General features: G+C 35.6%; 1 long non-coding RNA gene across 1 annotated transcript in view; it reads right to left on the reverse strand.

Annotated features, from left to right (window-relative positions):
- LOC131481436 (uncharacterized) overlaps positions 1–24,350 on the reverse strand; it is a 366,383-nt gene that overhangs the window by 313,247 nt on the left and 28,786 nt on the right. Inside the window, exon 2 of the long non-coding RNA XR_009246331.1 lies at positions 4,431–4,593. This is a non-coding gene — a long non-coding RNA (uncharacterized LOC131481436). The remainder of the gene's footprint in view (positions 1–4,430; positions 4,594–24,350) is intronic.

The following is a 24,350-nucleotide window of genomic DNA, read 5'->3' on the forward strand; positions in this document are numbered from 1 at the left end:
CACTATGCTATCGAGCTGGGCCCAGTTGGCCATATTTTCAAAAAGATATTTCCCACCTTCTGTCTCTAGCCACTATCTCATTTATTCATCATTATTTTAGCCCAGATTCTAAAAATTGGGGCATTACAGATTACTCTCAATTTCTTTCCTTTTATTCTTTGCTATCTGCCTCTTTAGATTGGTTTTCTCATCAAGCCAGCAAGGAATTAACACTACCAATTCAATCCAGTCTTCACATTCTTCGGTTGAAAGGCTTCACAAATGGGTTCCTCCTTTTTCGCTTTCTTCCTGCCTCCCAGAATCCACCATCCAGAATCTGGAATTCTTCAAGATGGATTGCCCCTGCTCAGTCCCTTGTTCGTGGTTTCTTCTCCACCTATAACCACTCCTCTCATGATTTAACATGCTTAGAATGCCTAGGTTTGCATCTTGAAACAGGATACACAGAACAGATCCCCATAATGTGCTATTCACCTGACATTTTCAGGCAAACACCTAATGGATATCTTCAAATAACAAGTTCAAAATGAGCCAGCCAGTGTGTTCCTACTGTTTTTCCTTAACTCAACAACATGACTGGCTATTCTGAATCTCATCTGATATTCAATTCATCCCAAGCTTTGTCAATATTGTCTTGATAATATATTTGGAATGTAAAACCACATATTAACACTTCATTCTTTAGAATCCAGTTCCAAGTCATCATCATTACTTTCTTATGTTATCATATTACTCTCTTCGTTAATGTCTGTTATTTCTCTGCTCTGTTCTCAAAAAGACAGCTAGGGAGGTCCTCTAAAATTGTGACATCTGGGGCCCAGCTTGGTAGCCTGCTGGCTAAAAGTCCTCGCCTCACACATACTGGAATCGCATATGGGTGCCGGTTCTACTCCAGGTAGCCCACTTCCCATTCAGCTCCCTGATTGTGGCTTGAGAAAGCAGATGAGGACGGCCCAAAGCCTTTGGACCCTGCACTGGTTTGGAAGACCCAGAAGAAGCTCATGGCTCCTGGATTCTGATTGGCGCAGCTCTAGCAATTGCAGCCACTTGGGGAGTGAGTCATCGGACAGAGGATCTTTTTCTGTCTCCCCTTCTCTCTTTATAGCTGAGTTTCCAATGTAAAATAAAATAAATCTTTTAAAAAAATCATATCTCTGTCCTCAAAACTTCCAATATCTTGTATCCAGGAAATAAGTCCTTTACCATCTCCAATCTCTAAAAATTCCAATTTCTTAGCAACCTAGAAGCTTGTTTGTGGGACTCTCCCATCTGTGTCTCCTGTCCACACTATTGCCTCTTGTGTCTCAATTAGACTATTGCTCTTCCCCGCGCTCAACCAGCTGTCACCGACTGTATCTTTCCTCAGAAATGTCCACATGTGACCTCTTGCCCCAGTTATTTGCAGGGCTCAGGTCTTTGTTCCAACATCATTTCTGCAGTTAGGCCTTCCTTACTTACAAAAGGACTTCTAGCTTTGTCCCTGTCCATTATACACCCCCCCCCCCTTTGATTTTTCTTCATAGTTTTTACCTCCATTCCTTTTCTTTCACACACGAACAAACATATGAATATTATTTTTAATATTCTGTTTTTTTGTAAGAATATGAACCCCATGAGGGCGAGGAAGATTTGTTTTAAATTTTACTTTATGCTTTCATCTTTATGCCAGAATATTATCTGGTGTATACACATACATACACACATATATACATACATAAACTAAATATTTTCTGAGTGAATATCTTTAGATATTTAAAGGGGCATACATTTCTATGAAAGAAACATTAAGAAAGTATAACTAATAGTTAAGAGAGAAGAGAAGGACTGTTGCAATTTTTTATGTTTTTGTTTCCCTAGTTATTATTTTCCTAAGTGAAAATCATCACAACATAAAATAAATAGGTAGGAATATAATCAGACATTATTTGAAAATTTTTTTCCATTATATTTCTGTTTTATAAAAAAGGCCAAAACTATAGTTTTAAATAAATTTATACATTCCTTAAAGCTCCCATTAAATTTACACACAAGTAATTAACCCAGAGATCAAACAGTAGTCAAGTAACAAATTGCCCAGCTAACTGAATAGTCCCACATCTGAAGAATTATATGAATTCTAAATGAAGAAATAATATAAGATGCCTAACAAATGATCAAAGCCGTAAATACATAAGTGCCCTGTTAGGAAGATCACAGAAGAGTTTATTGAGGTTTTCTTCTACAAAGTATAGCTAGAGTGTGATCAATGTGTCTTGTTATATCTGTTCAAGCATCCAACAAACAACAGCATATTCGTGATGGAATGTCGCAACTGGAAGCTTGGGTCTGATTGTCCACATTCAGAAATAGACGGCAGCATGGATTTTATTAGCTTGAGTGATAGGCTATTATGTTAATGGTTCCATTCAAGGCAGGGTGGCTCACCCATCACAGTGCTGACTGAACCCCATTTTGAAATGACTTATGGCTTTCTGTCAGGCATCAGCACTTTAATGACCGCATACGACATATGAAGAAAAAAGTTATATTAATTAAGGTGCAATTATCTAGCTTGTATCCAAAGGTATGACCAATGTAGTATTATTGAAGTGCACTGAGTGCAGCATTGTGAAAGTGCATTAAAAACTGGTGAATTCAAGTAGAATTATCTGCCAACATTTAGAACGTATGGTTATTTTTTCTACTAATAAATATTTCTACAGATATGAGACTAACGAAGCATACAGTGATACTGCATTTTCATAATTATTAAACACATAAATCTCAAGAGATGTGAATAGATTTAGGTCACTTCAAATATAATTTCATAGAAAGCTATCTTACATGAAATACCTTGCTTAGCATATAACGTATGATGAGGGAATGTGGTATTAACACACTATTAAAGAAATAAAAGTAAACACTAACTGCGCATTATGCCTAAATTATTTTTAAACATACATGTTATGTATTATTTATATGTCTATAATCTTTATACATCACATTGGGATACTATTAACCAACACATTATAAAAATATATTACAGGTAAGAAACTGTTCTGTTGTTATTCCATTTCAGCCATGGCAAGATAGTCTTGATTTTTTACCTTTTATGAGATTATAAGCCCAGGATTTTCTGATATCTCTCAGTTTTTCTCTACTCAAGCTTCCTCACAGATAATAATAAAGCAATTCTGATAGAAATGTAGCCATCTTATGATTTTCTTTTTAAGTGGGGCTCCACATTTTTCCCAATTGAAACAGTAGGTTTCAAAAAAGTGCAGTGGATTGAAAAGAGAGAAGTGTGGAAGCAACATGCTTTCCTGGCTGTTCCAAGAAATCCAAAGTCACAAAAGAACTGCTCCTGGCTTTTGTAACTTGTGCATGGTGGTCCCCCTAAGTATTGTCTGCCTCTAGTCTTCGTCCCTTCTAACGCCCTTTTCTCTGTTTACTGCTGGTTTTGACATGTGTAAACTTGATCACATATTTTATTATGTCCAAAGTAGTCTTTAGTACAGCAATATTTTCTGCTTAATACATTTTCCTTTCAACTTGCCTCTTCTGCTTCTATTCATTTTCATGTATCAAATTTTGCTTATAGTTTCTTAGCATAGGTTTCTTTATAGTTAGTCCTATCCTTTTCTTCCTGAACAGTTCATAAAGCAAAATTAAATTCGACTTACATTGCAACTGAATAATATTTGTATTTCAGTGTTATCTTAAAATACACAATTAAATATACTTAAATTCTCACATTCCTCCTGAAAACAACTGAGATAGTGGGTTTCATAGTTATTAAGGCATTCAAAATAAACTACCATTAAAATTTAATAAATAAAGGGGCATCTAACATAGCAAAAATGTATTAATTTTTTTTTAAAATAACTGTGCCTTGAATTTTACTTTAAAGTACTAGGTTGCCTAGATTACGCCAGACAGCATATCAGATTTCAAGAAAGGAGGAGCTTGAAAATATCATAAGTATTTTTCAGAATGAAATAAGCAAAATAGAAGTATTTCAGTATGCTCTAATTGGTCCTGAGACTTAGGTGTGTTTATAACTAAGTAAATTTCTAACAACCAAACTCAGAGACCAAGATTGGATTTGATTTCAAACAATCCCTCCATAACATATGTGTTGGTTGCTATGCAACACGATTTATTATCAACAATTGATGCCAAGTGATTTTTATATACTGTAATTGGCTTGCAAGTTTTGCTGCCTGAAAATTGTGAAGAGAATGGGATTATTTAAATTTCAATGGCTATGTTAAAAATGCTAATTTTTATAATTAAAAAAAAAACCTTACCACACAAAACCTACATCTTGAAACTGCAGAAAGGAACTGCCTTCTGTGATAATAAATGTGCAACAGTCTGGAAAGTCACTCTTCCCCCTTTGGGATAGCATAGAACATATTGAGATAACTTTTTTATGCTGGTCTACTCACCTAGCTTCTCTGATGAGTTGGCTGTAGAAAGCCTACATGGAGGCAGAGCTCAATTAGTGTAATTTATGTATCCTTGGACGTCAATCATTCCTGTTGAGAGGTGGGACTCGCAGGCTCTCAGTGCATTAATTAAGAGCTCATCTCAGCAGAGCCATCTTTCTACCTAAGGACCAAAAAGAAAGTTTTAATTAGATTTTTAAAAGCAAGTATGTCACATATGAAAGCAGGTGTAGTTCTGTAGTTGGTGGGACAGGCAACAACTAGAGGGTATATTCCAAATAAGAAGAAGGGCACTGGGTCCCCATCATCTGTGACACTATGAGGAAGGCAGGGGGAGCACCAATCTTCAACACTGGGTTCCAAGCTTTGGATAATCACTTCATGGAGATCACTGAAGTTTTAACTATGTTGTTTCACTGCCAACATAATTATTGGACCCCTGTCTAATTATTGATGCAGGGCTGATGCTGATAGAGTGCAATTACAAAGATGAGGACGGACAGTGTTTTTCTCTGATGACTGGCTTTTTGTTCCAGGCTAGCTTCCGACTGAATATGCAATGGGTGATACAATGCAAGTTCAGCAAAATGGAGTCAGGGAACTTGCACAACACATCAATTTCATTGGTTCAGTGATGGAGTGAGCATGCCATTGCTGGCTAACTTAAAAATACAGGGGCTCCAGAGAGGGAAAACTAGCTAGGCTCACTGGTGTCAGCTGTTGAGAGTGGCTGTTCTTCTGGAATGGCTTGTGTGAGGCCATCAAACATCCCCCTTAGGGCTCACTTGGGAAATAATAGATACATTATTGATTAAAATATTTATAAATTAGGGAAGGGAAAACAAATTTTAAAAGCTAGATTCTACTAATAGCTGCATATCTACTAATAGCTATTAACCCCTCTCCCTCCATAATTAAGGAGGGGGGCTGGCCATTCAGAATGCATGCTTGAGAGAACAAAAACAAATGAGTTCACCAATATCAAGGAAAAAGCAAACAGGGAAAACAAAAGGAAAAAAATCAAACAATGCAAACACTACAGTAAGTCTTAGATATACTGAGCACATTATGAAACCTGAAGATGCCAAAAAATCACCACCAGAAAAGACAAAGGTTCAACATTTTTGTTTTAAGAAAAACCACAGAAAATGGAGAAGAATTAACTCAGGCACAGTGAGCACACACACACACAATGATGTAATAATCAAAGCTGTTTTTAAGAAACAATGCTGATACAATGGGGAGGTGTTTCAGAAAGCTCTGCTCTCTGTCTCAACAGAATGTGTGCTCCTGTGTTTCACATTGCATTATATTTCATTTTGTTTTTCTAAAGGAGGGTGGTTAGAAACCCAGTTACTGTATATGCAATAAATCCACCACCCAACTAGCATACCTGACACATACTGAATAACAGCCACAATCCTGCCAAAAGAAACTATAGGCTTTTACAGGTATATGGTTTGTGTAGTATGTCTCTAAATGATAGTGTACAATGAAAACATTGCTATACAGACAATTTGTCAGAAGAAAACTGGAAAAGTGCAACGCATCATTTATGTTAATGTTCTTAAAGATATTTTATACTCCTTTCTCAGCTCTTTCCATGCACGTATTTTCCCAGCTATTTTGCCTCATTTATTTGTGCTGTATAATGTTTATTGCACAATGCATACAATAGTACTCCCCAGATAGAAGTCAGCAATTGTGCTGGTTACACCAATCTTGTGTGCCTGATATATAACACCCTGCATCTGAGTACCATTATTATCTGCTTTAATGCATAGTTTATCTGCATGTAAGCCAAGGTGCATGGGTTTTACAAAGTCAGACTAACTCATGGGCATAATATTCTTAGAATAGCTAAATGGTAGTATTAATACATATAGGGTTGTGGCTCATGATTATGTCAGAAATTTTTGTATTCCTAGCAATGCTTAAATTACAGTTATTACACACTGAAGACAGTACATGTGAAAAATTAACAGGCTTTTATTGCAGTTATTATTAAAATGAAAACACCATGGTATACTTTTGGAATTGTTGTCTATTCTTTGACCCCCTAGAGAAGTTATATCTAGACATCTGTTGCAGTGCTGTTGCTAATGATCACCCCTTTCTAGAATCCCTTGTTCAGAAGGAACAACAGAAGGAAAGAACACTTTTCAAATCAGATTATCAATGTGTATTTTTAACTAAAGGTAGGATTCCTCTTTGCTTAATTTACAGCTTTGTGAGAATACACTTAAGGTTGTTATTATTGTTGTTTAAGATTTATTTGAAAAGAATAGAGAGCGTAAGTGATACAGAGAGATTTTCCATCTGCTGGTTCACTCCACAGATGGCCAGAATGGTTGGGGCTCAGCTGAATTGAAGCAAGGAGCCATGAGGTTCTTCTTGGTCTTCCACATAGGTGCAGAATCCCAAAGATTTGTGCCATCTTCCACTGATTCCTCAGGTGCATTAGCAGGTTTGGGAACAGAATTGGAGCAGCAGGAACTTATGAATGGCACCCAAATGGGGTGCCAGGTTCTCAGGTAGCAGCTTTACCCGTTATGCCATAGCATCAGCCCCATCAACTTCAGGCCTTTACATAAAACAGACCTTCCCTACAATGAGTTTTTTCTTTTTTTGCTTTTCCATGTAGAAATTGTTCAACTTGATGGAATCTTTGGAAGTCAACTAGGACAGATTCAGGTAAATTAAAACACAATATTGCCTTCATACATGGTTTGGTGATTGACTCTGCAGATGGCTGAAATGGGACCATGGTATTTCAAGGGAGCTTTGAGACTGGAGAATGGCAGCTGACAGTTTACCTTCTCTCTCACCTCTATCTCAGGAAATCCACATCATTTTCAAGAAGTACCGGAGGTTATGACTCACTAGACCCTTGCTTTGGTGCAAGATTTTTTTCTTTCCATGAAGTAAGTTTGTGTGCCAGCTACATGCTTCTCTTCTTTGTCCCTTTCAGTGGTCACATTTACATGTTCTAGACAAAAAATATGTGGTTTTGCTTTTTAAGATTTTCACAACCCACTCTTCCTTCCTGCTGGTATAGCAAAGGTTGTTTGAAGATTCATTTTGATGAACAGTAATTTATAAAAGTAGGTCATTGAAGTAACTTCATGCAGGCCTCATTTATGAAATTAAATTTTTAGTCCACTATTTTAAAACAGCATATTTAGAAGCTGTAATGTGGGTTTTTGAATGGCATTTGGGTGCATACATGGACATCAAGATACGTGAATCCAGAAAACAAAAGTCTCAGTGCATTTGCACATAAACTTTTTTATTGAGAGAGCACATTTTTCTAAACTGATTTGTCCAACCAAGCTAAAAATATATTTAATTTGCCAATTGTTTTTACACTCAGTGGATGTGGGTCCAAAGACAGGTGACAGCCAAAACAAGAGTTCTATGTTGTATCTATCAGTGGTGATTAAATTGTGAAGGAGTAGGATTACTGTCTGACTTTCTTATTCCTTTCCCCCTTTTTTGAGAAATATTAATGTGAGGAACAGTAAATATTTACCTGTATGAAAGCTACAAGAATTACATCATTTCTTTTAACTCTGACAAACTAAATAATGATGATGTAATTAACATACCATGGTAAGACTATTATAATTTTTTAGTTTTAATTATTTAGTTATTTGAAGATAAAGTGATAGGAGAGAGAAATATTTCATTCACTGGTCCAGTTTCTAAATGTCTGCAATGTTGCGGACTGGTCTTAGACCAAGTTAGGAGCCAGGAATTTCATTTGGGTTTCCCATGTGGCAAGCAAGACCCTGAGTCCACCAAGTTAGGAGCCAGGAATTTCATTTGGGTTTCCCATGTGGTAAGCAGGACTCTGAGTCCATGAGCTGTCGTCCATGGCTTCCCAAACACATTAGCAGGAAGCTGGACCTGAGGACGAGGGAGCATACCGAAAGGCACACTGCACTGTGGTGGGGAGGCTATAGTTCCAAGCAAAGTCTGTGCCTAAACACCTACCCCCAAAGTGTTTTTTGCATATAAAAAACCGGTTCCTCATAATAAAATGGTTGATATTTAGTGAAACTATCCAAACATACTTCATAGGTAAAGCTACAATGGTGATAAATAGTAAGGAAAAAAAAAAAAACACATTTACTTCTTTTAAACTCAGCTCTTTCCATTTCATTGTGAATTCTATATGTGGGTTTATTCTAGTATCCATCTCCATGAATTTTTATTAATTGAAGTGATTTTCTTTTAAAGAACTTAAGAGTGCAGAACTATTTAATATTCAACAAACACTCAATTTTCTAGATTTCCAAATAAGCTTATAAATGTCATGATATTTGAAGGTTTTACTTTTATGAGTCCATTTCTGTAAAGTCTCTGCAGAAATTATGCACAGTAGATTTTGAAAGTAAGATTTTAGTTATTCAAGAGTTTGTTTCATCTGGTTATGACAGAAGGCTTCTAGCCCCTATTGCAATATCCCTGACAATGAAGGAAAACACGTGAAAGGGTCATATTTAACTGGTTATTCTTTGTTGTAAAATTTGAATAATTTTACAAAAATATTTTGCTATTATGGAATTGAAACAAATTGGGTTTTGGTGCAAAAAAGTTATGAAATTCATGCATAGGTTTTAATTTTCTGGAAGTTTTTGAAGAGCCTTTGTATGTAGTGAAAGTCAAACCAAAAGAAGAAATCTTCAAAGTATTCTGTTGTTAGTATTACCAAATGTGTATGTAGATGTAAATAAAGTATAATTGACTCATTCATACAGGAATTTATTCTATGGCTTTTTATGGAACAATCTCCCCCCCCCCCCATACGTGGCGGGCAGTATGCTATGTTCTGAGGGTGTTGAGCAAAACAGATGAGGACACTGCCCTCATTTAAGCTTCCATTTGGCAGGCATACATAAATGGCCATTGCTTACAACCTCAATATGTTTCTACCCATTGGACCTTCACCTCTGCCTGGTTTGTTTGCCATAGCATTCTGAAATTATTATCCGTTCAGTGATGCTCATTTTCCTAAAACGTTTGAAAACATATTTCATATGAAAGTCTGATTTTCCACATAGAATGATGGAAAAAGCAATTCTGAATTACTTCTAGGCATTCATTATAAAGTGGAAATTTTCAAAGATACATTCTTATTTCAATAATTAAATCTGGATGAATATGCTTGCTGGGAACTTCTGCAATAATCAAATAGAATGGCAGGCTTCAAACCAGAAACGTTTTCTTTCAAAGATTTGAGTCATAGCATATTACTGCTCAATGAAATTTGCTATTTTAAAGTGCATAATGACAGCATTCCTTGGTACTAAGTGTTGAATTAGTTTTCAACTACAATCCAAAAGGTTCTGAAGAAGAAAGAGTAGCAATGGATTGAAAGCAACTGATATTGTGAGATACAATTTCCTTGGTTCAAATTAGGAGCCTCTGCTGCCCAACACTATGGCCCACATATAGGGATATGATTAGTCTATTTCTGCTTTCCTCAGATCAATACAGAGCTGGTATTAGAACATGAACCAAGCAGGCAATGCCCACAAGAAGCCATCTGGGAACAGCATTAGTTCTGTGTCACAAACTTTAATATGCTGAAATTTTATGTAATGCAAAACAAAAACAAAAGCAAAAAACACATAAACACCACTCCTCCAAACAAAACGAAACAAATCAGAACAGCAACAACAAAAACCCAAGACAGCACAAGTATATGCAAGACTGAACCAATGTAGTAATCTGGTTAACCACTTACTCCCTTTTTGGTAAAATGATCACAGAAAAACAGCACTCGTCTATAGGGATCACCAGCAGCTGGAAATATTAAGGTATGTAAACTATCCTAGTTTTTCAAAGACATAGCCTAAACAGATTATGAAGAAGGTTATGAAAATTGCTCCATGTCAAGATTATAGCTTAAAAAGAAATCAACTTCAGAAGACATGGCTTAATTAAAGATCTTTTTCCCATTCACATCTATTTGTTTATCTTCTGAAGTCCATCATAGTAACTGCAACTTGAATAAAATGCCCATGCGGTGATTTTAACTCCAGATGTCCAAGGACAACCGCACAACATCCCATCTTCATCTCCATTTTCAGGCCATGTAAAATCACAGCACTGGAGGTTACTCGCAGAACAGTGAGGGGATTCTTTTCTCATTATTACTACTTTTATTAATTACATTGCATTATGTGATACAGTTTCATAGGCTCTGGGATTCCCCCAACCCCTCCCCGTGCCCTCCCCCCATGGTGGATTCCTCCACCTTGTTGCAGTATTGCAGTTTAAATTCAGTCAAGATTCTTTCATTGCAAGCATATATCAAGCATAGAGTCCAGTGAAGGGATTCTAATTTGTGCCTACTTTCCACCTTCATTTCCTTCTCCATAAATAATGAATAAAGCAACATTGGGTCTTTGCTGACTTTTTAACTCTTCTAATATTCAAAAATTATCTCCTGGAAATAAATTAATGTTGAGACAATAGTCTATAAATGGTTTGAAAGCAATCTGGTGGTTCTTTAACAGTGCCATGTGTTCTCATTTGTTTTTGAGCCAACAAATCTTTCTGCTCATCTCCCCATCACTTTCACCTCACTTCTTCTCACCTCAACACACAACTTCAGTCATACTAAGATGGAGAGGAGAGAGCCTTTTCATTATTTTTGCCCCTCTTTCGGGGGTTTGCTGTATAATTTCACATTAATTTGTTAATTACATGAATAAAATATCTGCTAAATACAGTTCTCTGTGATTTAACAAAAGGCCATTTTTAAAAGTAAGTGGATTTTCAAAATGACTGCTTAGTAGTTCTAGAATCATTTTTTAAAGTTTATATATTTATTTGAAAGTCAGGATTACAAAGAGAAATAGATGGAGAGAGGTCTTTTCAAGACTGTTCCACTTTCCAGTGGCCCAGTGGCTAGGGATGAGACAACCAAAGCCATCTCCCACATGTATGATGGGGCCCAAGCATGTGGACCATCCTCTGCTGCTTTCCCCGGTCATGAGCAGGGAGCTGGACTAAAAGTGGAACAGTCAGGACACAAACCAGAGCCAACGCAGCAGGGATGCTGGCATTGTAGGCGGTGTCTTTATCTGTTACATTGCAACATGGCATCTTAAATATTATATATATATATATATGTATATATATATACCCTAAGATAAACATATATATATACTGTTTACATATATATAAACATCCATATATAAACATTTGATATACATATGTTTTATACATCTATACATTCCATATATACATGTATACACACATATAAACAAATATGTACATATATACATATATGTATGTATGCACATGTATGAAAAAGAAGGCATCACATACTTCTGTATTTTTAGAAACTGACATAGCAGAGTAAGTGCAAATTACCTCAGTGAAGTTGAATGAAGCATGCTTCTAATATACATCAAAACAGGTGAGACTTCGATGTTTCATTAACTAACTTCAGTGTACTATTTTGCCATTTCATTAATGGCTTCAGTATACTATTTTGGTAGGCTGTTCCTCTTAGGTTCATTTCTAAGTTCTATGGTCCTTCCTTGTGTAGTCATATATCCCAGTCACTTTTATCACTGCCTCCCCAGTCAATTCTCAATCACCATTCCTATAGGGTTTCTTCCCTCAGACTGTAATTAAAGCAAATTGGAAGACTAACTGTAGGAAACCTTGACAACTAATTTTATGCCTAATAAATAAAATGTAGACAGAGTGGCAGAGAAATTTTTTCTTGGACTCATATTCTTTTCCCATTCCCATGTAATTTTAGATGCCTTCTGCCTTTGAGAATTTTATGTAAGTTTGAGATTGATATATAAATAAAATACAGCCTGGCCACATTGCATTAATCTTATATGTGCCCTGAAGTCACAGAATTCACTCTGGCTCTCAGGAAGGTAGGAATGTTGGAACAAACATTTTCAGTATAAAATTTATTCATAAAAATGTTCATTTGTCTCTTAACTACCCTGTTGATATACAATAAAAGGTACTGTGCTAAATTTACTATATTTAATACAGGTGTGTCCAACATAGAACATGTTTATTTCTTTTAGTCACTTCTAGAAAAAACAGTCCATGTGACAAAAATATTCTAACACACTAAATGAAAAGCACAAATCACCTTTTGAAACTTAGTGTTTAATAAACAATTAGCAAGTTGAACTGAATTTTATAAAGTACACTTATATTGAAAATGCTTCCCCACACTTTAAAAGGAATTTTTATTAATGCTAAAATTTGTGAAATATTCCTAAAAATGGCACACTTACCAATTTTGACAAAATAATATAGACTTTTAAAAGTATTTATACTTTTTTTTGACGTATCTCTTGGGGTGTTCTTTTTTTTGCTCCTGTTGCAAGATTGATAAAATCAGAATAACAACAGATCAAGTTGTAGTTCTGATGTGAATCACTTATACAAACATGGCTTAAATCTGTATATCAAATTCAAATTCATACCTTTATCTTGGTGGTCTGTAAGTCATAATCTAGAATAGGGTTTTTATAATCTTTGTATTATCTTTGAAATGTCAGTTTTGCATACTGAGAACCGTTGCAGAACCATCAAGCAAATATGAGGCTCTCAGATGCTATCCTGCTAAACAGAGGAATGGAGCAGGAACCACATTTTTACTTTGGTGCTGCAGAGCTTCAATGTCACAACTTAATTTTGGAAGTTGCATGGGCCACATTGGATTAATCATACTAGAGAAGATTCACCACATTTTTGTAGTTGGTTCTTTCCTATATGAAGATTTAGATCAAATTAAGCTGTAAAATTTTTGAAATTTCCTCAATAGTAAGTTTTCTAAAAATCCTGCGAAATTATGCCAACCACAAAGGCAACAGAAGTCTATTATATGAACTGCCAGTTCTTCCACCCCTTCCTCTAAGTCAGATATCCGCTGCTCAGAAACATAGCATGTTATTTAACTTCATGGTGTTTTTGATTTCTTTTTTTTTCCTTCCTGTTGATGGTTTTGTTTTGTGGCTTTTCACTTAAGGGGATGTATAGTAACTGTATAATGGAGACTATCATCCAGATGTGAGGATACAATGCAGTATGCATCTCTACTTCCAGACAAAGATGGACTTACAGTGAAACTGTTTACTATGTCTTGACAATAGGATGCTGGACTCTCTGCCATTGTCCATGCCCACAATGATGGACATACGACTGTGTGAAGAACTATACTATAGTAACCATATAGTGGGACTCAATGAGGGGGGAGGGACTTAGGGAGGGGATAAGGGAAATCCCAGGGCCTATGGAAATGTATCTTAAAATGATAATAATAAAAAGTAGTAAAATTAAAAAAAAAAAGAAACATGGCCATTGAGCTAGGGCATCATCTTCCAGACTTTGTTGGAGGTCCCATGACCACATGATTCACTGGGCTTCTACTACCTTCTCTCACTGTATTTCACAGGGATAATGAAAGCAGTAAAGATCATGATTTTTGCTTTCATAATGCTCATGGGACTAATGATTAAGTCACCCCTGTTAACTTACTTACCTAACGTCTATGTATGACTCAGGAATATTTTCTGAGGTATACACCAAATATATCACCTCCTCCAGAAAACACATTTTCACTTTTCCAACTAGAATTATTTTTTCAAATGCCTACAGAATTATAGTTTTACAAGGGACTTCCTATAATTACACGTGTATCTTTACCTGTTGCGTGTAAGGTTTTTCAGTGGAGGATTTAGGTCTTGTTTTATTCAACCTTACTTGCCTTGTACTTATAGCAACACACATAGCATACTTGTTATTATATAATAATGCTGTATATAATTTTTCTATAATTGTACTTTTATATATAATCAAATAGGATATATAATTATGTACTATATTTTCACTCAATATTGACATAGTAATACATGTTAATTTATTATCTATTAGAGCAATATAGTGAATTAATAACTTGCCATTATTTCATAAGAAAACAAACTCACAGTAATTATCTTGATACAAAGAATACACTAATCTACAAGCCTTATAACTAATAAGAATTTGACATTCTATTTAGACATAACTAAATGATTTAAAGTACCATATAGAAACAGTAATTTGCTTCTAAATTAAACATTTCCTTTCAACTGTTTCTATTTTTTTTTAAAAGAGAACATGACTACTACAAACTAACTCTATTACATTATTAATTACATAAATATCAGATTGATTTTATTTTGATGGAAAGATCTTTAGGCAATTTTAAAAATAATTTCTATGCTTTACTTGTGGTCATCTAATTACCAGCTTTTTGTTTTGTTTTGTTTTTTAAAGCCCAAATCCTGTGTCACCAAATGAAGGCATGATGGATTTTTGATTGGTTTTGAAGTTGACATTAGGACTGGCTATCAAATTGCTGAGTAAGTTGATCCTTATGAGTAGAGCTCAGTCTAATTAGCATACAGAGGTATATTCAATTTTTTACTGGTTCGTAATACTCCTAGATTGGAGAGTCATAAAGGGACGTTGCAATTATGCTTAATCAATAATCTGTGAATTTTCAATTTTCAATTTTCAATTGCTCATATTTGACATTTTACTATATATATTTGGCAATTAAGAAAATATAGTAAACATATCCTCTAATATTCTAAATGTTAACTTCTTCTGAAGAGGGAAACACAAGAGTTCTATAGTATGAAATGACAGACAGTAAGGAAGTATTATTCATCAAATATAAATTAAGAAAATGTGATCTATGTCTTGGTTGCTGAGGGACCTCGTTCTCATTCCCTATTGTAACAATCAGGTCTTTATCCCTTTGAGAGAGTAATACTGGTGTTATAGATTATAATATATTTTACAGGAAGCATCAAAAATATTTAACATCTAAATAAGCAAGATTGTTATTAGTGTTTTAGTTGCTAAATTTCCAGATGTAAGTCATCAACCAATGATGGCTAGGTGGCCTCAGAAGCTTTCATATGAAACATAGAAGTCAAATAAATAAAGAAAAAACAAAATCAGCTTGTCCATGGGAAGGGAGACAAAATTTTTAAAGCAAAGGCAAGATTTAATTTAAAGATTTTTTAATTTAATTATTTATTATTTAACTTCATTAATTACATTGTATTATGTGACACAGTTACATAGATACTTGGGTTCTCCCACCCCTCCCCAAACCCTCCCACCATGGTGGATTCCTCCACCTTGTTGCATAACCACAGCTCAAGTTCAGTTGAGATTCCCCCATTGCAAGCGTATACCAAACACAGAGTCCAGCATCTTATTGTCCAGTCAAGTTCAACAGCTTCTTAGGTATACCCTCTCTGGTCTGAAGACAGAGCTAGCAGAGTATCATCCCAGTCAATTGAAAGCTCCAACATACCATCAGCAAAAATTTACATCACTATGGAATTAATTGACATAGTAATGAGTAACCAATATGTTAAAAGTAAATGCGAGTTCCCAGCCACCTTCTGTGACCACCTTACCTACACTTCAATTTTAGTTTATACACAACATATAACATTCAAAACATAACATGTTATACATAACATCATATCATCTTAAATTAAGGCAAACATGTGATATTTAACCTTTTGGGATTGGCTCATTTCCCTTAGCATTATGGTTTCCAGTTTGGCCCATTTGGCCACAAAGAACTGCATTTTGTTTTTTTTAATAGCTGAGTAGTATTCCATGGAGTAGATGAACCATAGCTTTCTTATCCAATCCTCTGTTGATGGGCATTTTGGTTGCTTCCATGTTTTTGCAATTACTGATTGTGCTATGAGCATAGGAGTGCATGTTGGTTTCTCATAAAACAAGTGTTCTGGATATATTCCTAGGAGTGCTATTGCTGGATCATACGGTATGTTGAACTTGAGTTGTTTGAATATTCTCCATACTGATTTCCATAGAGGCTGTACCAGCCTGCAGCCCCACCAGCAGTGGAGTAGGGTTCCCTTTTCCCCGCACCCTCGCCAACAAGTGTTGTTGGTGCTTTTATTCATGTGGGCCAGACTTACTGGCGTTAGGTGGTACCTCATTGATGTTTTAATTTGGATTTCCCTTATTGCCAGGGAACTTGAGCATTTTTTCATATGTTTATTTGCCATTTGGGTTTGTTCCTTTGTGAAGTGTTTGCCCATTTCCCGTGCCCATTTCTTGAGTGGCTTGTTTGTTTTGACATTTTGGTTGTTTTGTAGCTCTTTGTATATTCTGGAGATCAGCCCTCTATCACCTATGTCGTGTGCGAAGATCTTCTCCCATTCTGTGGGTTGCCTTTTTACTTTGTTGATTGTTTCTCTAGCTGTACAGAAGCTTCTTAGTTTGATGAGGTCCCAATTGTTTATTTTGGTCTTGATTTCTACTGCATTTGGAGTCTTTTTTAGGAAGTGAGGGCCTACCCCTAAGTGTTCCAGTGTGTTTCCAACATTTTCTTCCAAAAGTTTGAAGGTTTCTGGATGTAGGTTTAGATCTGTTATCCATTTAGATCTGATCTTAGTGTATGGTGAGAGATGTGGATCTATTTTTTTGTTTCTGCAGGCTATTAACCAGTTGTCCCAACAGCATTTATTGAACAGACCTTCCCATTTGCCTGGATTGTCGTTTGTCTTTTTGTCAAAGATTATTTGGCTGTATCTGTGTGGGTTTCCTTCTGGTGTTTCTATTCTGCTCCATTGATCTTCCTCTCTATCTTTGTGCCAGTACCACGCTGTCTTGATAACCACTGCCCTATAGTATGTCCAGAGGTCCGGAACTGTGATTCCCCCTGCTAACTTCCTGTTCTTCAGGATGGTTCTAGCTATCCGTGGTTTTTTGTGCTTCCAGATGAACCTTTGGATCATTGTTTCCAGTTCCATGAAGAATGTTTTGGGCAATCTGATTGGGATTGCGTTGAATGTATATATTGCTTTTGGCAGTATAGACATTTTAATGATATTGATTTTACCTATCCAGGAGCATGGGATGTTACTCCATCTTTTGAGGTCTTGTTCAATTTCTTTTTAAAGTAGTTTGTAGTTTTCTTCAAATAAGTCTCCTACATTTTTGGTTAGATTTATTCCCAGATATTTTATACTTTTCTCTGTTATTTTGAATGGTATCTTGCTGGTTAAGTCTTTTTCCATCTTGGGGCTGTTCGCATACACTATGGCTGTTGATTTTTGTTCATTAATTTTGTACCCTGCCACTCTACCAAACTCTCGTACAAGTTCTAGCAGTCAGAAATGAAAAAAAACAGGTAGATTGTAAGAAAAGAAAATTCAGATTATCTGACACATAGGTATGATACATAAAAAAAAAGAATAGGGAAAATGGATGAGGGAAGAAACCATTATTAATTTTGAAATAATCAACTGTTGAGATTACATTTACTGAAAAATGAATGATTTATCCTGCCCTAGATTTATATCCTACATTGACAGAAGACCCAATTGCCCTACATCAAAGAAGTAGATCATTTATTACTCTTAGCAAAACAGCAGCTGGAAAAGCATTTTTGTGTTGGTCTCCTGTTTTCCAAACCCCACAGGGCTGCATTATGTGGGCTGGCTTTTACCTGTGTAAGCAGTTGGGTGCACTGCTGGACAGGCATACCAAAGTTTACAAGCCTGCAATTTTATGGGCTGTTGGCATATCTTTTAATTCCCCTTTTGAGAAAGAGAGAGAGATTGCTCATTTTCCTGGAATAAAAAAACAAACAGCTTTTGGGAAGAAGCGGAAGTGTTCATCTTTACTATCTTAGCATGTCTCTCCTGCAACACATTCCCTAATGCTGCTGGAGAAGCACACCTTTTCTAGTCTAAGGTTTTCTAGCCAAACAGTTCTTTTCTCAGAGTGTCTGTCTACACTCTGCAGGTCAGGATCACGTGAGATCCATGGAGAGCTGTCTTTCAATAAACCATTAGTAACATTTTCAGGGATCACCTGGTCTTTAGCCTACTAATGTAAGTCTGCACCAGGGCACATCATTGTGAAATGTGAAATCATGTGGAAAAAGATAAAATTTGAACTTGCTGGCAGGACAAAAACAATCTGGCACTATACAAAGTAAGAATGACTTTGGAACTACAACATTGGAAACCATATGGAAATTTAGAAGGTCTTCAAAATTCTGAAGAAAGTTGTTTCCACCTTAGAGTTCTATATCCAGCTACATGAATGAGCAAATAGGTGTGGGGTAGGATGGGATGAGTGCAAATTCAGATCTCCAATGTAAATAAAAATTTATTTCTGATGTTCTTTCCTGATGAAGCTATAGGAGAATGTACTTTATGATAATGTAGAGAGAGAGAGAAATAAAAACCCAGGAAAAAAAGAAATGGCTTCCAAGAAACACAGACTAACATATAAGAAAGGTATTCATATTTCAAAGGAGGATAATCATGGAAGATTCTAGAAAGTTAAGTTTGATATTAGACATTGCAGATAATTAGTTTTGGATTGTAGTGAATTACGAGTTTTCAGAGTCAATGTTGAGAGCTAACTTGTCTACATACCCAATAGTTACATAACCACTGATGAAGGAATGCCTGGTTCCATCTGATCTAACTCTGTAGTTTACCTTGATCATCTCATGACATTTTTGGTCTCTGTCATGCCACTGCTTTCAGGGTTAGCTGAATAGATGCATTTTCCTAAGGTGGTATTCAGTTATAGGCAAGCTCTTCGAGAGGAAGCAGGTTGTGGTAAGTATGTGTGCTTTGCCTGGCCCATTGTAGTCCTTTAGACGCCTTACACCTGGCAACACTAGGTTCACATATGGCTACCCCCATACTTGCCAGAGTTTGCTCTTGAGTAGTCTGCAGCTATTAAAATACTATGTTCAATCAACACTTCAGAGCAGAGAAAAACAGTAATAAAATATCAGGAATAAAGGAGGCAGAAGTTTGTGTGCACAGTATCATTAAGATTTCATTTTAAATATACTGTATGGATAATATATGAGTATATTATGAGCAATTTTAATTTTACCTCTACACTACTCTGCATTTCTGGTATGTGCCACAAAAAGCAATTATTAATGTTAAACCAAAACAATATATTAAACACAACTACTCAAACAAATTTCTGATTTTTAATTATACTTCTCATAACAGGATTCATTTTTCTCTATGCTTTCTTTAAAGAGTACTCCAAAGCAACTTGAATTCCAACCCTCCTGTTTACTCTTAAAGACAGCAATACAGCTCCTAGCCACCTGATCTACAGGATAATCTCTGAAATGCCACCACTGGTTTCTCCTTCATTATTTCACAGCTAATTCACCTGGGCATTTCAACGTGCCTGCGTTTATTGTTTTTACTATGTGTCAAGCACTGATCAGAATTCTACCGCCATTGACTACCATTTTTGTTAAATATTTCGTTTTTCTTGGATTTCCTTTCATCCTTATCCCCCATTTCTTACCTTCCTGTTTTTCTTTGAATATCCTCGAATGTCTCCACAGTAGTCTGCTAGTATGGCTTCACAGGAATTCCATAAGGTTTTCTCCATTTCATCTTATGAATCCCTGGCCACATGACTTGTGTTCCATCAACAGCTTCCTTCATTGTTCATTGTTGACTCCAAGTTAATATATCCTATTAGATTGGTTCCCAATCCCCAGATCTCCTATTGACAAGCCTAATAGAGAACTCAACAGGTATATTCCATACCTGCTAATTCAATACTTCTCAAATGGAAATAATTACTGATTTAAGATAATGTTATGTTTCCTACCCAGAAATATCATCTATATGATAGAGCAAGCCAAGAGCTTAAGGGCATCTTGCACTGAATACTTTTATAGGTTATTATAGCAACAACTACCAACATGTTTGCTGGTTTTTATTTTCTGTATTCGTGATCATACCTTTTACTGTCTTTTTACTTTTGACTTCTGCGTCTCTTGAATCTAGCACTGGCTTCAACATTGTCTCTCCCAGATCTTAACTTTTTTTTTTTTTTTTTTTGGCAGAATACAGGTGCTCTGGCTAGCATTTTTAAGGAATTTCTTAAAATAGACTGAGACTCGTCCTTCAGGGCCAGGTCTCAACCTCATACCACAACATCCATAGACCAAGTTCAACTTGATTGGCTCTTACTTTCCTCCTCATTATTTTTCAGTACCCCTATGCTCCTGTCTTATAGAACCACATTTGGCACATTTTCTTGCCTCTCTTCCCTTGAACATATCATTCCAGTCTTCAGGAATGAACTTTCTCTTTCACCATTCAGTATTTGTAAGTGCTAGTTAATAGTCCTTAGCTGAGACCAGGTACTTCTGCTGTGTGCTTCTACAAGGCTGCTCTGCTCACTCTCAGAGCCTTACAAAAGTCACTTCATGGTAATCCCCCAGAAACTGCATTTCAATATTGCATTGCTAACTAGAACTACTCAGGAGAGATTTTTTTTCAGTATTAGTGTATAAATGACAAAGAAAATTTATCATTATAGTCCCATTTCATTTCTGTTCAAGAACAGTATTGCCTGGTGTGATTACTGAAATTATAACAGATTTGACATTGAATAACTTTTGGCTCTATCAAAAAATTCAAGCATGTTTCCAAAAGACAGATTTCCTACCGAGAATATTCAAAAGACTGCTGTTAGATGTAAGAGTTCTTGAATGTTTTCTTTCAAAATATCAAAGTACTTTTTATTTTAAAATGTACACATGTCATTCAGTATAAATTTCAATAAAGTATCATGAGGTAAATAAATGAAAAATTGAATTTTAAAACAAAAAATCTAAGCTAATACTTAAGTTTAGAGCACAGATATCCAATAATGAATTATTTTAATCAGCAGAAGAGGCAGAAGTGATAAGAATGTAGCATGTAACATCATACTCAAGTAGCTTATACTGCTACACATCAAAATCACTGTAAGGATTATATGAAAGAAAAATTATTTTCAATAGGTATATTTTTGTAGAATGCTACAGAGTTAGGATACTAAAGGATATAATAGTAGTACTAACATAAAAGTTTACCTTATTGTTGGGTGTGATCATTAGCTGTATATTTGTAATACTATTGTGTATTTGTATTATTTGTGTTTTTCCCAATGAACATTATGTTTGAGACATAATAATGAAATATTATGTAGGAATACTTATTGCTAAGTACTTAAACTTTTAAAATCCATGATACAAATTAAGTGTAATATCCAGTTTCATAAACTGTCAGAAAGTATTTATCCAGCACATTAACGCACCAAGATCTTTAGAGGATATCATATAGTCCAGGTGTTACAGGACTATAAAACAAATGACATATGCATGCAGGATACATATAATTAATATTTGTGAAGTTGAATGCCAAATATGAATCAAGGGGAGTAGTATGGAGAGATGTGAAACAAAAATGACATTCAAAGCATTGACATTCATTATTTCCATACTTTAGATTTAATAAGCAGGAAAACATTTTAATTCTGTGTAAATTGAAAGTACTACAAACTATCACTTAGAATACCAGGTCAATTTTCAAATACTCAGAAAAGGTAATTTAGTGATGATATAGGTTTTTATGCACTCCCCAACTCCTTAAAATTCACATATTGACATTTTAATGTCAATGTGACAGTCTTAGGAGGTTGGAATTTTTGGGGAGATGACTGAATAATGGAAGAGGCTTGTATGAAGGGGAATGATGCTCTTTTAAATGAGCTCATTTGCAAGGGCAGAGAGTGGGAGAGTCTGCGTGCCAAAGAAACTGAAGAAAGCTCTCAGCAGATGAAGAATCTCTGTGATAGAAATCTTGGACTTCCAGATCTTCAGCATGCTGAGAAATTCAGTTTGTTGTTATAAGCTACTCTTTTGTAATGGTATTTTGTAATTGAAGGTTGAACACAATCCTAACATTTTCAGTGTGACTGGACTTTCTTGATTTTAGTATTGGCATATACCACGTCCCAGAAGCACACATGTCACCAAACCATTAATGGACACTAAGCCACAGGCTACAATCCTACTGCTGAGCATGTAAAGACAAAAAGCAAGACTCAGTCCTTTTATCATAAATGTATGTAGAACAGCTAGCCATCTTATTTTATATGTTAACACAAACTGTGAATACTCAGATGAGAGGAGGCTCAATGAAATCTGGAAACTGAAATAGCTGACTGAATTACACTGATTGGCCTAAATACTCAATATCCATGGAGACAGAAACTTTTAGTAAGCATAAGATCCATTCTCAATTTAAAAAGTGCCTTTATCCTTTATTAGCTATATAACTTCAGGCATACTGTAGGTGCTTAAAAAGTCTCAAAACACACTGAAGGAAGTAAAATGAAAATATAATCATGAGCTGTGGAATTTGATGGATGAGATGGGACTCAAAGTCCTTGCGTGATACACAAGGATTAGGTAAACTAAGTTTGAGACAGGACAACAATTTTGGTATGCAGAATGAACAAGAAGAAGACATACACAGCACACTATCCAAAGGCAGTTAGCAATCCACATTGCATTCAAAGAAGACAAACAAATAACATTCTAAAATCAGAGAATCTTTGAATGTTATTTCATAAAAGATTGACAGTGTCTTTCTAAGCTTCTATTCTTCCATTCTTTAATACTCCTATTTTTTCAAATATACATTAAGAACTACTTAATTGAATGCCATATTTTGCCAGTATCTATAGTAATTATTTGTGCTCAGTTTTACTAAAGAACAACATGTTTTCACATAGAATGCACAGCCCTAATTTTCTCAGCAGCTAGTTATCTGAGTAATCTTGCAATAAACCAGCATCCCCAACAGTTATTCTGCTTGTACAACTAGAGAACGCTGCTTAGATTTTATACACGTAATCTTTCGCTGTTAATACAGAATGAGAGTACAGAAAGTAGTTAATTCATCCTATCCAAAGGTATTATCTCTAATGCTTTCATGCACAGTGTTTTTCTTTTTTTTTTTTTTTGGCATACAATTGAATTGGCTTTTTGTGCCTCATACCTCAGTAAAGAGTGTTTGCACATAGCCATACTCTAGACAGAGATACACCAGATGCAAACAATGCCTGCATATGAAGTTCACAGGAGATTTATCACAATAAAAGGGGCCAGAAGAATCTGGACATTTCTGGGTTACTGTGTTATTCCCCACTGTTATTCTCTAACCATCTCAGACAGGCTGACAGAAACTATTGTTATAACTTCTGCTGGTGTTGTATTTATAAACCATGTTGGTTAGGCTGCAAGACCTCAGGAAAGGCAGGCACTATAATGTGCTCTTTCAATTTGCACACAGAAACTTTAAGAGTCTATTATCTGGTTTACTTACAGTGTCTGTCACCATTTCCTGAAAATAGAAAATGGCACCATCAGGTTGAAAATAAAGGAATGTCTGTTGTGTATAGAATAAAAGGAAATTTTTAAAAATCTCTACTGGGACATTTCAAACCACAGGACCATCTCCTGCAATTTTGTCTCTGATATGAAAAAGTTTGTCATGGGATAAGAAATAAGGACAGAACTCCTATTATATGGAAACCTGCCAATAATCATGCATCCACATTCAACCCCTAGATCAGGCATGGGCTTCTAATGGATGATTCAACAATGGGCCAAGCAATAAAACAATTATGTGCATGATCTTGTTCATATGAATTCTTGTTTATTTAGAAGTCTGCAGGCAACCTGTGCATTCAAATCCATACACGTAACACATGATATACGGGGAAGGATCAAAATCAAATCAAAGCTCTAAGGCTCAGTATTACAAGTGGCTAAAGGACTAGTACATTCTGTGCTTCTGTTTATCCACTAAAGATGACAAGAATATGTGTCAATAATCCCAAAATGAAGGAAATATTATTAGAAACAGTTTTTGTTTGTGTGATAGGGGTTGAGGGCAAGGAGAACTGGAGAAAGAATTCATATGTTACAGTATCAAATGATAAAATTTTTGTTTCTGCACCAGTTTTTTTTAATTTTTGCTA

Source organism: Ochotona princeps, chromosome 11 (assembly GCF_030435755.1).
Source record: "Ochotona princeps isolate mOchPri1 chromosome 11, mOchPri1.hap1, whole genome shotgun sequence".
In the NCBI taxonomy this organism is placed as follows: Eukaryota; Metazoa; Chordata; class Mammalia; order Lagomorpha; family Ochotonidae; genus Ochotona; species Ochotona princeps.